Here is a 17284-nt window from a genome sequence, read left to right as displayed (position 1 = left end):
CATGTTAAGAGCAAGAGACTCTTTAGGGTTTAGTCCAGTTCCCTCATTCTAACCAGTCTTAAGTGTTTCTCTGTGTCCCCTTAAGGAACGGGAAGCAGTAGCCTTGTTGAATGGCTCAAAATGATAGCAGTTCTCTGTGGATTGCTTTAGTTGGAGGCGTGGACACCAGCTTGTAGAATGTGACTAAAAGCTGCCTTTCCTTTGTATGGCCAATGCAAGGAAAATACAGCCCTGAGAATTATTTGCTCAAAGTGTCTGACACAGGAGCCACAGCATGAAGGAGTGGAACCCCGGAGGCCTAGGTTGTCACCAGGCTCCCTAGGGGAGGGAGAATTTGCAGCCACCCTCTGGCCAAAGAACTGAGAGTGATGGTCTTAAAATTGGCAGGTCCACAGTGATGATGATTTATGGCCAACTGGAACCAGGATGATGAGATGGTGCAGATGCTGGGCTAAAGCAGTTCACGCAGAAGGACAGGCCAGAGAGCTGCGGAAAGCCTGTCACCTCCAGGGCCTATATTTTTAAGAAATTATTTACTGAACTCTTATTAAGCGTCCACTTTGGGTCAAGCACAGTACAGGGTATAGCAAGGAGCAGAATCACGTTGGGTTATAAGTGTGGGAGGAAGGTAGAACATGCAGCAGATACTGTTAGGACAGAAGAGAGAAGGAAAACCGGGAAGGGAGGAAGAGGAGGAGGTGTGTTAAGGTGGGAGGAGGGAGGCAGAAGATAGGAAAAGAATCAAGAAGACCAGGTCAACAGAAGAGCAGCAAGCTCCTCTGTAGAAGTAGATTTAAACCAAAGCTTTTAAAGTCCTAAGAAAAGAAAAGAGCCAGTCATTTAAAGAAACGAGTTAAAAAGAACTTCTGGATAGTGTGAACTTTAAAAAACATTTCTTTTAACCAAATTGGTACCCTAAGTCCCTCAATGATAAATGACAGATAGAACTGATTTTGGGAGACAAATTTGTATTGAAACACCCACACGAATGATTCATCTTAGTAGACACGTTCCATTCGCTCACCCGGCTGTGCGATTTTGTTTTTGTTAAGAGTCTTGGGCTCGGGTGCTGATTTCAGCCTCTCTCGGTGTCCCCCACACTTTGAAAAGCAGCAGTAGACAGAATCCACGCACGCACATCCCCAGAGCTGAACGGCCCCGTCTCCAGCAGTGTGCAGCACAGGCGGCTGAGCAGAATCAGAGCGCTCTGCTAAAGTGGAAATGAGATGAAAAGGATTGAGACAGAGACACGCGATGGTTAAGTTAATCTTCAGGGGAGGGAAAACATGTCAGAGAATGTAAACCAGAACAGCCTAGCCCTGTTACAATTCTGCAGAGGGAATTAAATTCCTATGGAAAAACAAGACTTCTGATTAGGAAAGGATTTGACTGCATAGAAAAATCTGGAACATTGGTCTATTAAAAATACTTGTAAAACCAGGGGAATCATGTAAGAAATTAGAGGGCTAAAAGAAGTGGGAGCGCTCAGGCTGTTGGAAATATAGTTATTATTTCAGATGCCGGATCATATTAGCAAGACCGTACGGAAGAGAAAATTGCTTTGAATTCTGAGAAGCAACATTTGTGATCAGGTAGCATATTTAATTCAAAGCGGCCTTCTTAACTCTTTGTAGGTAACTTAAAAGGAAGAAGATATCTCAGGGCTGGAGATGCAGTCAGTGGCCAAGGGTGGGCTCAGCATGCATCAGGCTCAGGGTACCGGGGACACTGCTCTTGCAGAAGACCCAAGTTCCCAGTCGCTGCGTCAGGCGGCTCCCAGCTGCCTGCAGCTGCAGCTCCTGGGGGATCCAATGCTTCTGACCTCCCATATGCCTCCTGAATTCACATGCACACATCCATACACAGATGCAAACACAGACACAGCAATTTTTAAAAAGATTATTTTATCGTAAATGATGTTTATCAGGAGACATCCAGATTAGTAAAAATGATCTATTGCCGTGCCAAACATACCTGAAATTGTAACGTAAGCAGGGTAGAGGCTGGCTAGAACATCAATGGGAATTATATATACATGTATCCAAAACGGGAAGCAAAGTCAAACATCCTGGGGAAATCTGCCCTATGTGGACATTCTAAGCATATTTAGAAGGAAACGTTTTTTTTTTTTTTTTCAAAGAATAATAATTCAGCAGTTCACATTGATTTGGGTGTGCTGGGACAGTATCTCCATCTTCCATCTTTTAATGAAATTGTTTTGACATAAACTCAAATGGAGTTAGTGAAGGCATGTATGATTAATTTCTTCGTCTTATTTTTTTTCCCAACAAAGCCTGCTTGGAAGGTTTTGTTCAGCTGTAGTATAAGGGCTGGGAGGTAGACTGCAGACGTCCCCAACCTGCTCCATCTTAGGTCTAATGAGAAAGAGGTGCCTTGGGGGGGTGGGACTCACAAGGACTGTTTGGACAAAACTCTCTTCCCTCCTCCTCTATGCCCAAAGTCCAAGGGTTCAACTTCAGTCAGGGCTCAGCAAAGAGGAAGCTGTACTAAACAGGGCTGCAGGCATCTGTGGGAGCCGCCAATTGAGGGAAATTACTGATTGCCCTGATGCACCTGAGGAGCCCTTAGGCTAGTAACAAAAAGAGCTGGGAGGGAGGTCCCCACAGAGAAGGGCTGATGCAAGGGGATAGTAACAAAAATGCTCGGTGGGAGGTCTCCATAGAGAAGGGTTGATGCCTAGTAGACAGAGACACTAAACTTAAACTTTGTTTCCTTTCCCACTGGATAGGCCACTCACTTCCAAAACTGTTGCCTTCTTAAACTGTTCTCCTTGGTCCAATTTTCTGAACCTTGAACCCCATGGATTTGTTTTTTTTTTTTTTTTTTTTTTTTTTTTTTTTTTTTTTTTACTCCTCTGGCCACTTGGGTAGGCTCTCCTCTCTTTTACCTTCCTTCTTCTTAGTCCTCAGCACAGTTGAAATACTCTCGTTTTAAGGATGCCTTCCCTGAGAACTTGCTTTAAGAGCCCCTCCCCCCCACCTTATAAACCAAAGCATCCAGCTGTATTTTCTTCATAGTGTCTATTCCCAGCGCATACCGTCTTGTTTCTCGATTGTTCTGCTTTCTTTGTCACCTGACTACAGGATGTGAGTTCCATTAGAACAAGACTTCTTTGAGAGTCTGAAAGAACAGCCAAAATTATTGAAAGGCAAATGGAAAACTGCTGTAACAGAAAATGGGTGGCTTGTTAGGTCTGTGGATGAATGGAAGGATGGGTGAGCGAATGGGCGGATGGATGGATGGATGGATGGATGGCTAACAGAGGGAAGGGTGGGCAAATTGATTGATAACGAATGGATGGTTGAGGAACAGATAGATGGATGGAGAGCTAGATGGTAGGATTAATGCATGGATGGGCAGGTGGATGGACACAAGGAATTTCTAATCAGGGTAACTTTATTCAGGGACATTTTTCTTGGGTAAAGATCAGATGTTAATTCTTGGGCTCAAACCCTTTGCTGTAAGTTTATCAGTGTGGGTACCAGATGTGCAGATAAAGAAGTTTATCATCAGTGCCGTACCAGATGTACAGACAAAGGGGAAGAAGGTCAGGGGACAAAACAAAACAAAAACAGAGCACCTGAGGGAAGATACAACATTTCAACAAGACAGAATGGCCATGTGCCTTAATATACATGTTTCCATTCCATAGAGAGCATTGCTGTATCTGTTTCTGGGCTTGAATGCCTACTCAGTGTCTCCAAGCCAAGGTTTCTATATAATTGCCCCTCACTCACAGCTGGCAAGAGTACCTTGATCATGCCGTGCCCCTCCATGCCCTACTGCCTCTAAGTTGTCCACTCTGATGATGACCTTCATCAAACAATAGAAGAGCCTCGTGCTACCACAGATGGTCTATTTAAGACGATGGTTTTGGAGGCTTTGAAGATGACTCACTGGATAAAGGATTCCTGTACACACATGAGGACCTGAGTTCAGAGACTAACAGCCAGCGCATAGAATCCCAGTGTGATGGGAGAGCAGATAGGAAAATCCCTGGGCTTCCTATCCAGGCAGTCTAGTCAATCTGTGAATTACTCTATGAAGATTTATTCTAAACCCCAAGGGATTTCAGCAACACAAAGTTCCCCCTTTTCTGAGGGTCTGACCTTGTGGGAATGATTGCAACAGTTCATGAAATGGCAATGGCAGGACATGTCCAGAGAGCAGTATTCTACAATGGTGAGCAATACTCCAATCTTTGGAAAATCGAGGTTGTAGGACAGTACTGTTGTCTGTAGCACAGACCATGGAGACTACAAATGAAAAGCCCTGGATGCTGTCTTTCAGGAGCTTCTCAATGCTGTAAAGCTTCTTCTATGGCCTTTTTTTTCTAGGCCACCTTTCCCAGGAGACTCTGAGAATAAAGGGCCCCAGGAAAGGTCCTCATCAAAATCATTGGCTGAGTGGTTATGGTGGGTCAGGTCAAAGCCTGAGGCACCCAGGACCATGAACCAAGCCAAGTATATCCACAATTGGAAGGGAACTCCCTAAAGGTCAAAAGTCAACAGAAATCAGGTCAGTGGAGAAAGTTAGAGTGAATAGCCTCTCATGGCCCATCACAATGGGACACACTCAGAATCATGGCTCATGGTGCTTTGGGTTGGACCATCAACTCTTGTCTGAAAGCTCTTTTTCCTTTAGGGGACATTTGGTGATGTCTGCAAATAGTTTATCACTACAGGGGAGGGTGTTGCTACTGGCAACTGGTAGACCTAAGTAAAGGATACAAGAGCAGTCTATAGAACAAAGGATGGCTTGGTCAAACAGAGAAGGAATGACCCAGCCAGGAAGTTGGTAGCGCTGAGGCCAAGGGATGTTGGAACCCATCTGAAAGCTTTAAAGGTGCCTTTATCACGAGTGGGCTCTGAGTCAGGGCATAGGGACTTGAAGTTTTCAGGTCCCTAGAGTTCGAAAGCCCAGGAGATGTGCTCAAGAAAACAACCCCCATGCTAGAAGACCTTTGAGAAGAAAGAAAAATGGGGAAAATATTCCACCAGCCATTTCCAGCAGCTATTTGCCAGAGCAGTATGCTTATTAGCCAATTACAGAAGAGATTTACTGGCTGGAATTGCATGTTCATTTATGTAGGGCCCAAACTGTTTCCTCCCCAACCACCAGCAAACTCCATGGGGCTTTAATGTGACCGTAGACCGAGTCAGCTAATAGAGCCAGGGTGTTAATGGGAGCCCAGGATTTATTCTTTAATTGTTTCTGTGGCTCCCCGTCCTGGGGAGGTATTTGTCTTGGTACGCAGACACCAACAGTGAGCTGTAACGCCACCACATAGGATCACGACGGCTTTTTAATTATTATTTCATCTGTAATTATAGGCAAGTTCCCTTTGTTATTCAGAGATTCATGAAAATATTTTAATTGGAATGGCCAGTGTCTTTCCCCCAACCGTCTCTCAAGGTCGGCCCTAGTGATCAAAGGCTATTCCACTATTGGGGAAACTTGATCGGCTGAGGCTCTAAAGCAACTCAGAAGCATTATTGAAAATTTGGGATTTGAGGTGTTTTTTTTTTTTTTCAAGACTTATGGCCCAGTTGAAATGGGGTCAAGTGGAGCACTAAAGAATTTAATTAGAAATGTCCTCTCCAGCTCTGGATGACTGTAAAGCTCGCTAGGCTGTCCCTGGAGAGCTGAGATTCAATGGCTGTGGGGATGGAGTATATTTTTTGTTTCAAGCTCGTAATAAGAAGGAGCTATGTGGGGCAGAGGCGAAGGCTCAGTCGGTAAAGCACTTGTTAGGCAAGCGTGAGAACCTGAGTTCGATCCCCAGAACCCATGCCGAAAAAGCTAGATGTGACAGTGTGAACCTGGAATGTCAGCCCTGGAGAGGCAGGAACAGGAGGACTCCAAAGGTTCACTGGCCATCCAGGATGGGTGAATTGGAGAGCTCCAGGTTTGGTGAGATAACCGGCCTCAAAATATATGAAGAAGAACACCCGACATCAGCCTGTGGCGACAGGGGCAACCAAAGGCATGGATGCCCACACACAAAAGAAGGAAAGAAACTACAGCTGGGTGTGTTGGCTTACGCCAATAATTTTAGCGCTTGGGAGGCAGAGGCAAGAAGGTCGAAAGTTCCAGTCTTTGAGGGGAAGGGAACTGGGGATCTTCTGAGGTGCTGTAGGGGCCTGGAAAATATGAGAGGAAGGAATGAGAAGAGAGAAGGCGTACTGGCCGGGGGAGGGGGGGGTAAGAAAAGGGATTTGGGCCTCTAGTTCCGCCTCAGAGGATGGCCCAGGCAACTTCCACTCAAGCCGTCCTCAGGGGTTTCAAGGCTGAACATCAAAGGAGAACTTCGGGGTGGGGGGGTTGTTTATTCATGGATGTGGGACAACGGAAAAACGAAACCAACAAGACCATATAAACCAGTCATTTACACTAGAGGAAATACAGGGTTTGGTGGAATTAGAGGGAAGACGTGCTGAAGGATCTGGCAGCTGGTTCTCTTTGTTGGGTGACCCAAAGATAGGAGCTACGAGCCCTATTTCATGAGAGGAGAATGGGGATTCTTTCTCCTGGATGTCTTTTTGAGCCCAGGGGCTTCAGCTTGTGACCCCTTCCTCAAGACCAACTTTCAGCAAACTTGGGAGCTGGGTTTTCTAGACAACTCTAACTCACATTGCATTTGAAAACTAAGTATGTATTAACAGTAATTAAAGCATGTTGGTTCATGAATATAATACACTACTTTACACTATTTGTAGGGTGTAATGAGACACGCTACTAAACCGACAACAAACACTCCATTGTGTGATTGCCGACTGTTTTATAAGATACTGAACACGGTCGTTTATTTATTTTATCATGTGTATTATCAAGCTGTTCCTTTTTAATCAATTATTTTTCCAGGCATCTTTGGGGTCTTTGTTTGTAATCTGGCTGAAGGCAGAAAGGAAATTAGTTGGGTGGTCTTTGGTGCTGAACTAACAATACCTGGCGTCTTGCAAACAACTCTTGCCATTGGTGGTCCCTGTGTGCGCGGCTTTTCAGTGGGAAGAAATGTGTTGCCTTTGGCCAAGGTCAGTCGAACTCAGCTACCGGGACTTTAGTGATAAGGAACTTGCTCCTGAGCGAAGGAACAGAGAGGATGGGCAGGTCTGTGACATGGATGTACAGGTGTGCATGGATGTTGGTGTGTGCAAGGTGTGCATGTGTGTAAGTGTGTCCATGTGCATTCGGGGGCCAGAGAACAGACTCAGGTGTCATCCCTCAGACCTCACCTACTTTTTTTTTGTGAGACAGAGTCTCTGCCTGGACCTCTATCAGAATGCCAGTGACCCTGTCTCCATTTCCTTAGTGCTAGGATTACAAGCACACACCAGGATGCTCAGTCTTTTTAAGACATAGGTTCTGAGGATCATATTCATGTCCTTGTGCCTGCAAGGCAAGTGTTTCACCAACTTGGCTATCTCCTTTGCCCTGTGATGCTTTCATTTAACTTGTCCAATGAATGCAAAAATTGGTGTGTGACTTTTTTCCATTTCACGTGAATCCAATTACGTAGTTATAAAATGTCACTGTGTTTCCAATGGGGAGTTTCATTGTCACCCCCGGTCGCTGGCGTGAGGCACAGTTAGGAGAGAAGAGCTCTTAATCCATTATGTGGGTCACTTTTATTTCCACACCCACTCTCTTGACTGTTAAAAACTTGATACTTTGTGGGACTTCTTTCAGGTTTATATCTGATGCTTACTTAAAAACAAGATTTACAGAGAGCTCATATCCAGTTTTACCCAAGGAACCAGATCAGAATACCAGCTCGATAGCCTTTCCCTTTCCTCCACCTTGCCCAGCTAACCCCATCAGGGCTTAGATGTCAAAATTTTGAAGCTCTGCCCCAAAAGAGCTCATTGGCAAAAAATGGACAAGCCACAGATTTGAACATTTTGGCTTCTTGATTTTTCACTCAGGTGTTCACCATTTCTCGGCTGTGTCTGCTGCCGTGGCTGGGTATTCCCTCCAGCCCCTTCACTGGAGGCAAAACTAACGCAACTGGAGAAGAAAAATGGCATTCCTCATCTTAACTTGCTTTTCCGTGAATTTTTTTAAAATCAATATTTGAGTGCTCAGCCAGTAAAGTGCTTAGCATGCAAACAAGGGGACCTGAACTTGATCTTCAGAACTCAGACATAAAAGAACCAGGCACAATGGTGCACACTTGGAATCCCAGGGCTGGGGAAATGGAGCTGGGTGGATCCCTGGGGCTTGTTAGCCAGCCAGCCCAGCTTACTCAGCCAGCCCAGGCCAGTGAAAAACTCTGTCTCCAAAGAACAAGTTTGAGGCCTGGAGAGATGGCTCAGTGGTTAGGAGTACTTGCTGATTTTTCTCGAGGACACGTTCGGTTCCCCGAATGGATACAGGTCAGTTTACCTGTAATTCCAGCTCCAGGGGATCCAATGCTCCCTCCTGAGCACGGATGACACCCATATAATTGGCATATATTTATACTGACACACATGCATATGTACAAACTAAAAAGTCTTTAAGAAAACAGAGTACACGGTATCGGTATCTGAGGGATAACACCTGGGGTTGGTTATTCATGAAAGGTGAGATATATTCTTAGAAATCTGGGCTAGAAAAAAATTGTCTCTGAAAGAAATCTCCAGGTTCTTAAAGTGGTCTTCTCAGCGAGTTTATGAGAACTACTTTCATATGCTTTATTACATGCTTTATAGGTTTTTTTAAATTTTGTGTGTGTGTGTGTGTGTGTGTGTGTGTGTGTGTGCGCACATGCACCTATGTGTGCATGTGTTTGGAAGTCAAAGTTGGAAGTCTTTCTCCGTCTTTTTATTTTTTGTGATAGGAAATCTCAGTGAGCTTAGAGCTTGTCATTTGGGCTAGATGAGCTGGCCAGGAATTATGGATGCGGTTGCTATGTCCTCAATCCTGGGATTGCAGGCATATACTACCATACCTGTTTCTTTTATGTGGGTTTTGAGGAATCTACATTTGGCTCTACATGTTTGCACATCAAGCTCTTTGTAGCCTAAGCCGTTTTCCTACCCGATAGTTTTTAATCTTTAAAAGGAGCTTGGTGGAAGGGGTATCATCAGGTCAACTGGGCAGAAAAAGGTTCATTGGACAACCCTACTTGCTCAGCTGTAGAATCCTATCTGACCTGTGACTATTCTCTTGTATAATGTGGTTTCTTGGGATCGCAGAATTCTTTCAAATCAATGATCATGCCCACGTGGCTCAAGACCACCTCGCCAGGTGAGGCAGAGCACAGGCTGACTTCCTGCAGCTGAGGCCTCCTCCACTGGACGATCCACACTCTGAGAGTCACGCGTCCTGTGAGCTACTACTACCTCTTACGCAGAGGGGGTGCCCACCTTATCTAGGCCAAGGACCGAAGTCAAGGCCAAACTACTGTGCTAGAGAACACATCCCTTGCCTTAACCACCTCCTGCATGCAATCTTCAGGAAAACTCTTTGAAATTTAATTCCAGAAAAATCAACTAAATAAAAACTAAGGCTAGTTCTCCAAATGAGGACTTTCCTAGAGGTTTCCTAACATGTATGTCTACTGAGTATTTACAGGATCAGTGGCTAAATACTCACAGGTGCCCTGAGTGATTGATGCTCACCTCTTAAAAATGGAGGGCTCAGAGTAGTGTTTTTGATAATTTTTTTCTGTAAGCAACTATCTGGCAAATGGATACGGCTCCCCTCTAATTAGATAGTGGGGCTGCATGCTTAATGCTGCTTGCAGAGGGCCTATAAAAATGAAGTTAAATTAATACATAGATTACTGTTAATTCTAGGCTACAGAATTCAGGTTTTTCTAGGAGAAGGCAAAGATTGGAACCTTATGGCCATTCTGTCAAAATTAAATCATTCTGAAATGGAGAAAAGAGATGCAAGGGGCACCAAAGATTTTTCCCTGGACCCTCTGCGGACGACCATTGCCCTGGATAGCAGGATCAACAGCCCTACATCTGGAGCCTGCTTGTGCCCGCCATATCCTCCCTCCCCTCTCCGCAGACGGATGGAGGTAGCCCTGCATAGCCTACATGCCTCGCACCATTAGCCCTCCCTCACTGCCCAGCGCACAACAACGGGCCCCAGTCTTCAGGCTGTTCATAATATTCTGACACTTTTATAGCTCCCCTGCTCTCTGCCAGGGCTGGCAGCTCCCTCAACTCGCAGAGCAAATTCCACAGACAATAGAAAGACAGCTCTCACTGCAGACGAAGGGTCAGGCAGCTCTTTAACAGGCCATCAAAGTGACACCCGGCAAAACGCCTACCTTCCAGAGGAGCGGTGGGCGCCCACCAGACTATCTTCTGACAACTGAGTTACTGTTTATTTTGTGGCCACGCTAAAACCTGTTGCCCAGGGGATAGAATAGCCCATACTGACCTGGAGTAGGGATGTAAAAGGAAAATTACTCGACTTCTGCCATGGCCATGATCTCTGTTAAGGATAAAAATCACAGGCTCGGGTGTTGTCTTTCTTTCTTTCCTTCCTTCCGTCCTTCCTTCCTTCCTTCCTTCCTTCCTTCCTTCCTTCCTTCCTTCCTTCCTTCCTATTTTTTTTCTTTGATAATTTCCCACATGCACTCTGTGCACAGCCTCTCCATACTCTCCTGCCTTCATTCCACTCCCTATGCGATCTCTTCCCATGTTCATGCTCATTTGTTGTGTTTGTGGCCACTAACTCTAGGGCTGTCTGTGTGACCATGGTTTTGGGTCTTACTAGCCTTAGCAGATATACAACTAAAAAAAAAGAAAAAAGTTCTTCCTCTCTTAGAATTTATCTGCAGTGTTCCCCGGGCCTGAGAAGGGATAGTATAAATGTCTTGTTTGGGGATGAGCCTTCAACTCCCTTCAATTCTCTTTTATTCCCAGCATCTTGGGCACCACCATTCACTGCACAAAGAAACTCTCTGATTAAGGCTCGGACTAGCTTTTGTTTGTGGATATTAACAGAGATTTTGTTAAACAGCAGTAGGCTTCTTACTTAGATTTATGAATTAAATAGTGACTGGTTACCCCCATACCGCTCGTGCCACCGTTGCACACGTGAGCCTATCTTGCCTAGCCGGTTGGTTTTATGGCTTAGAGTGCTCACAGCTGGGCAAAATGACAGATGCTTTATTTCTCCAAGCAGTGTATGCAGAAGTTTCTGGCTTGATCCCAGCTTGCTTTCTCTATATCTTGTAGCTGAGGTATGGAATGTGTGCTGTCATGGAGAATACTGGTTAGAGGGTCAATTCTTTTGATATTTATCATGGTTATTCTGACTTTTACTGCAGACTGTGTGCTTTCAGGCCTATTCACCTCCCACAGAATTCACCTCCCACAACTCTTGAAATGTTCTAAAACCAAAATAATACTGTTTTCAGATTCTGAGAAGAATGCTGCTGTCTTCCTCCTGATATCAATTGGTATGTGAACATGTCTGTAAGCAGGTGTGTTCACTATTAAGTGGTTTCATATGTGAAGGTCAGAATTTAATATAGGGTTCCCCCTTCTATTGTTGGCTACCTTACTGTTAGAAAGAGGGTCTCTCGGTGAGCCTGGAACTTACCATTTCTTCTTAGACTGGTTGTTCAATGAGCCCGGAGGATCCTCTTGCCTCTGATCTTCCTGTTCTGGGGCTACAGACATCGGTCACCACACCAGGTGTTTACGTAACTTCTGAAGATCTGAACTCAGGTCCCCATGCTTGCATGGTGGCACTTTACCCCTCAACCTTCTCCCCGGGCCCTGCCAGTAACTTTGATATCTAATGACCTCACCCAAGGCTTGCTGATGAGTACAGCCGTTTGCACAAGTATTCTTTTACTTTCCCATATAGTTAAAAAAAAACCTTCTCATGTGTAGAGATGAGACAGAGAATGATATCAAGGCTTTGACTTATCCCTTAGCACAAACTGAGCAGGCAACCTTAGAACGCGGTGTAGGAAGGGGCTGGTCGTAAGTACACACAGCAGGTTCTGCCAGTGTTGGTTGTAAATGTTCAAAGGTTAATAGGACTGCACCAAGGAAGAGAGACAAGGAGTTGAAAACAGTATGTGCTATAACCTTGGATTGTTTACTTTCCTAACACTTATTTGTGTGTATGTGTGTGTGGTACGTACTGGCCATGGCTCATGTGTGGAGGTCACAAGACAGTTTGCAGTTCCCTCCTTCCACCTGTGGTTCTGGGTAAGGGATGGGATGACGTCATCAGGTGAGGTGACAGTGCCGTCGTCACCTGTTGCATTATCTCGCCAGTCCCAGTTTTTTAATTCAGGTAACAGAATTTGTCTGATTCACTATAATAATGTGATTTGGATCGCACATACCACACACACACACACACCACAGGCAGTTCCATGCTTATCAACTGCCCAGGCTTCTAGAAATGCTCTGTTTTACATTTTTATACACATGTGTAGGAGTGTGGAGGCCATAGGGCGATGCTCAGTGTCTCCCTCAATCACAATCTACCTTACTTTTCTGGGATAAGATCTCTCATTGCCCTGGGGCTTACCAACTTAACTTGGCTCAGCTGGCTGGTCAGGAGACCCAGGTCTCCGTGTCTACCCACTTTCACTTCCCCGGTCCCAGACTGCAAGCAAACGCTTGGCTTTTAAAAACATGCATGCTGGGGGCCCCAATTCGGGTGCACACCGGGCATTGTACAGACTCACCATTTCCTGCACTCTCCGTAGTGATTTCTAAACAACACTTTTTGCTCTGCTGCTGAATGTAAGCCTGCTCTCCTATACAGATGCTTCTGTGCTAGAGACTTCTTGATGGCAAGCAGGGCGAGACATCTGAATAGTTTAGGTGCTTACCTGGGGAAGCTCTGTCTAGCCTCCCTCCAAGGAAAAGAGTCTGAAGGCTGCCACGAAAAATAGCAAAAGGCCAATCTCTTCAGCGTATGGGACCCGGAATCTAGGCCAGCCCAGGTAGAAGTCCTCAGAACTGAGTCTAAAGCCAGCCGGGGTGGGGGCAGGGGGCTGTCTAAGCACATCAGGCAGACTCCCAACCGTGTCCTGGTGTTGCCAGGAAAGTCTGTAGACTCTCCCCCAGGGCTTCTTTCACAGCGGAACAGCGATCCCCAGGCAGAGGCCCTGCGGGTCCGGCTGACCCAAGCTTCAGCTGGCGCCTGTTTTCTGCATTCAGTCATTTTTATTTCGCTGATACAGAGTTCCAGGGCGTTTCTGCCTGGGTTCCAGGTGGAAGGGGCACTCCACACTCAGGAACTTGTTCAACTGAGGAAAACAAACCAATCAAGAGCTAGTCTGCCTGAGTGAAAAACAACTGCGATTCCCCCGCCCTTCCACTCTCCCTCAGCACACAGTAGAGGTAAAGACCAGCGATGTGGGCATTTCGAGACAAGTCTCTCGTATGTAACTACTGAGAATCAGAAAATATTCTGTATTGTTTGAAACTTGCAGCCTCCTTGGTACTTTAAGAAAAACAACCCCCTCTCCTGAGCACCTTATGGAAATGTATTTACCCAATCGTTCTCTAAAACAAAACCACAATGGGAAAGAATCTGACCACCAATAACAACACCATGAAGTAAGGTCTGTCTGTCTGTCTATCTATCTATCTGAATATATGATCACAAAGGCATTGGAAGATATAAAATGAATTTATTTATTTGAAAATACATAAATTATGGAAGAAGCAAGAGCCAAATAAATTTAAAAATGCATTTTAAAACAGAAGAAAATACATCAGAATGTTTCCACTGGTCGTCACAAGACAAGAGTGGTCGTGTGTGTTTTTGCTGATTTCTCCCCCAAACTGAAAGGTTAAGCATACAGTTGAGTTCTCTCATCAAGGCAAGGCATGTTGCCTAAGAGACAAATGATTCAGCAATCAGTTCTAAGATCAATGCTCTTTCAATAGGACTTCTTAAATCCAACAATTGCATAAATCACATTCAAAGGGTTTAAAGGAGAGAACACATACAGACAAATCCTTTTTTATAATCTCTGTGTGTGAACTGTATGTGTTGGCTGTATGCACACACATGTACAGCCAAGAGTGCACAGGTTGGCCAGGAGAAAAGGTTGGGTGTCCTGATTGGTCACCGCTTTGTCACTTCCTTGAGATAGAGTATGCCACTGAACCTGGCCTACACTGGTGGACAGCAAGCCCTAACAATTCTCTACCTTGGCAGCCAAAAACACTTGGGATTATAGGCATTTATAGCTACTTGTAGTTGCTTTGCCTATATCCTTGGGATTTGAACTCAGGTCCTGATGTTTGTGTAGCAAGCACTCTGACCTGCTGAACCATTTACCTAGCCCCTCCGGTAAAGTCTTTTTTGTTTGATTGTTTTGTTTTTCTGGACAGGGTTTCTCTGTGTGACAGTCCTGGCTGTCCTGAAACTTACTTTGTAGACTAGGCTGGCCTCAAACTCACAGAGATCCGTCTGCCTCTGCATTTCCAAGTGCTGGGATTAATGGTGTGAGCCACCACTGCCCGGCTTTGAGTAAAGTCTTATGAAATCTTTTTTAAAGTTTTATAGATGCCTAGAAACAGAAAATAAAGCAAGAGAGGGGTGATGGAGGAGGGAAAAGAGAATGTTCAGGAGTGATGGGGTCACTATTTGCATATTCCTATCTCAGCCACTCAGAGTAGCTTCGCTCCCTCGTTCTAAGATGCAGTGGGAGATGGCCCGGGAAATGCAGCAGTGAGAAAATAGACCACCTCTACAATTGATGTAGCATAAATAACATTTAATAAATGTAGAAAGTGTGTCAGCTAACAAGATGTGGCCTTCTGGAAACTCCCAGCTAGTGTTGTTAGCACAGGAGCCAGTGAGAGCTAACCAAAGACATTTGGAGCATTTGTTTTGGCCTGGGTACCAGATTCAGATGAGGTCAGTGCCCTGCTGCAGTGGCGATTGGAAAGGAAAGGAAATGGGATGCTCTTCGATTGAACACTGTGGGAAAGATTAGACACCTCGACTAGACTGCTCTTCTCCCATCCACCCCTCTCTCTCTCTCTGCTCACACTCTGAATTTCCATGCTAATTAAAATTGTGAACTCTCTCCAGTGGGAAAATGAAGGAGCGATGCTTAGGCTCCTAGGGAATATTCTGCATAAGCAGGCATCGCTTGTGACAAGATGATGTTGGAGTAAGTTTGAAACAGTAAATAGTACACTTAGCATTGACAGGGCTGTAAGCAGACACACAACACCCCTGAAACACACCAATCCTCTAAGAGTTTCTGGGATTCCTAAAAACCAACGCCAGGCCTTTCGTTTTTGAGACACGGTTTCTCTGTGTACCCTCGGCTGTCCTGGAACTCACTCTGTAGACCAGGCTGGCTTCGAACTCACGGAGATCTGCCTGCCTCTGCCTCAAGTGTTGTGAGTAAAGGCATGCGTCACCATTGCCTCATTGAGAAAGGAAAAGTCTAGATATTTAGAGATGCTAACTGAAACACTGGTTCTAACAGTAAAAACTAGAAGTTACCTAATGTGTCCCATAGTAGAAACATGGGTCTATAATGATGATAGGCATCTATTAAAGTCAGGGAAATATTTGAAAAGCAAGATAATTTTTATGGGGGAAGGAATTAGAGCAAGGGTACACAAATCAAATGCTTGAGCCAAAAGCAAAGACTTAATTTAGCAGTATTACTCGGCTTCCTTTCTCTAAAGAGTTATCTCTGTTGGTGCTTCGCTTCTCGTGTTCAGCAATTCAGTTCAACTTCTTCAATGATCACAGGGATCATACTTAATGACCTTACTCAGTATTCTGAAGTGATTTCAGCATCTAAGTGGGCTATGTCGGGACAGGGCACTTACGTAGGTATTGCTCTTGTAGGTTTCCGGTTTTTGTCTGTCTTTTCAACACGCTCTTAGGAAAGTGATGAGTATTAGTGGTAAGATCTGGCAAGAACTTTGCAATTTGAGGCTTTCTGGCCAAGCGTTGACCTTGATGAAAGCAATCAGGTCTCTTCCTTCATTGAGGTTCAAAACAAAACTGTCCACCTCCTCATTCTAAAAGAGCTAAGCCGCAAGCCGCAGGACCATTGCTTCAGTTCTTTCCTATTGATAAGTGGCACAAGGTCTTATTCAGGCCTGGAAGTAGAACCAGACACCTTTGGATGTAAAGAAACAGGGACAGAGAGGAACTCAGCAGAAAATGATCACGGAGAAGTTGGCTCATTCTTTTTAAGTTGGGTGTAATCTCTATGGCTTCCATTAGAATGCTGGACACGACGTCCACCCACGGCTAAGTCCAGGCTGGGTCTGGACTTATTTATAGCTGGGAAAGAGTGGGGGGAAGGAGATTATCTGGATAGAACAGAAGCCCGTATTGCTGGGTCAGTTGAAGGTTTGAAAGCCGTTTGTAAAGCTTATAGCAGGCACTGGTCTCAGCAGGATAGCCACATCCCCGTCCTAGGTAGAAAGCTGGTTTTCCCTTTGTCAGGAGCTCACCCCGTGCATGAAGTCAGTGTGTACACCCTGCTGGTCACCAGCAAGTCCCCGAAGAGGGGTGTGTTGTGGAAGGCACACGGGCTTTGAAGGTCGAAAGGGTTACCTTCCAGACCTGACGCTGCTACTCATTGGGCATAGGCTATAGAGAAGCTGCTCTCTGAGCCTAAATTTCATCCCTTGAGCAAACAACCAAAGGGAGACCCTTATCTGACTGAGTAGATATTACAACTTTCATGGAGCTTCTACTATGGGGGTAGAAAAAGGGTAACTCACGATGTGTCCAGTGCTATCTAGTATGTAAAAAGAGAAGCATTAAGGGTAAGGGGAGGGTCATTGGGACGATACCATGAATGACATGGACAGACATGCTACCTTATCTGAAACAGGTGACATTTGAGCAGAGACTAGAAGTCACTGAGAAACAAACCTTTATGTGAAGAAAGCATTTCCACAGAGGGAGCTGCAGATAGAAAGCACCTGACCTGAGGGTGTGTTTGGCATGTGTGAGGGACACTGTCCAGATGGTGCTCTACAGGAAAGGGAGAAAATGGGATGGGCAAAGCAGCTGGGGTTCAAGTTAAAAGAGAACAGGGGGAAATGTTTATCACTCTATGAAATGAAAACTGTCAGCTAGCTCTTGCCGTGTAACAAATAATCCTGAGATTCAATAGTTTAAAATCACAGACCCATATATCATTCGTTGTAGTTCCATGAGTTAAGTGTGGAGTTTCCTTTCCTTTGGGTCATCTTAGCTGGCATAAAAGGCTGTAGCCAGGCTGTGAGTAACTGAAAAGCAATGGTATTTGACTCGACCCACCTGGAGGCAGAGGCCCAGAAACCTG

General features: G+C 45.1%; 1 protein-coding gene across 1 annotated transcript in view; it reads left to right on the top strand.

Annotated features, from left to right (window-relative positions):
* Maf (MAF bZIP transcription factor) overlaps positions 1–17284 on the top strand; it is a 333362-nt gene that overhangs the window by 314581 nt on the left and 1497 nt on the right. The gene's annotated exons all lie outside the window — the stretch shown is intronic.

The sequence above is a fragment of the Alexandromys fortis genome, unplaced genomic scaffold (assembly GCF_014885135.2).
Source record: "Alexandromys fortis isolate MF-2015 unplaced genomic scaffold, M_Fortis_MF-2015_v1.1 scaffold_1, whole genome shotgun sequence".
Classification (NCBI taxonomy): Eukaryota; Metazoa; Chordata; class Mammalia; order Rodentia; family Cricetidae; genus Alexandromys; species Alexandromys fortis.
This window is presented reverse-complemented; position numbering and strand designations above follow the sequence as displayed.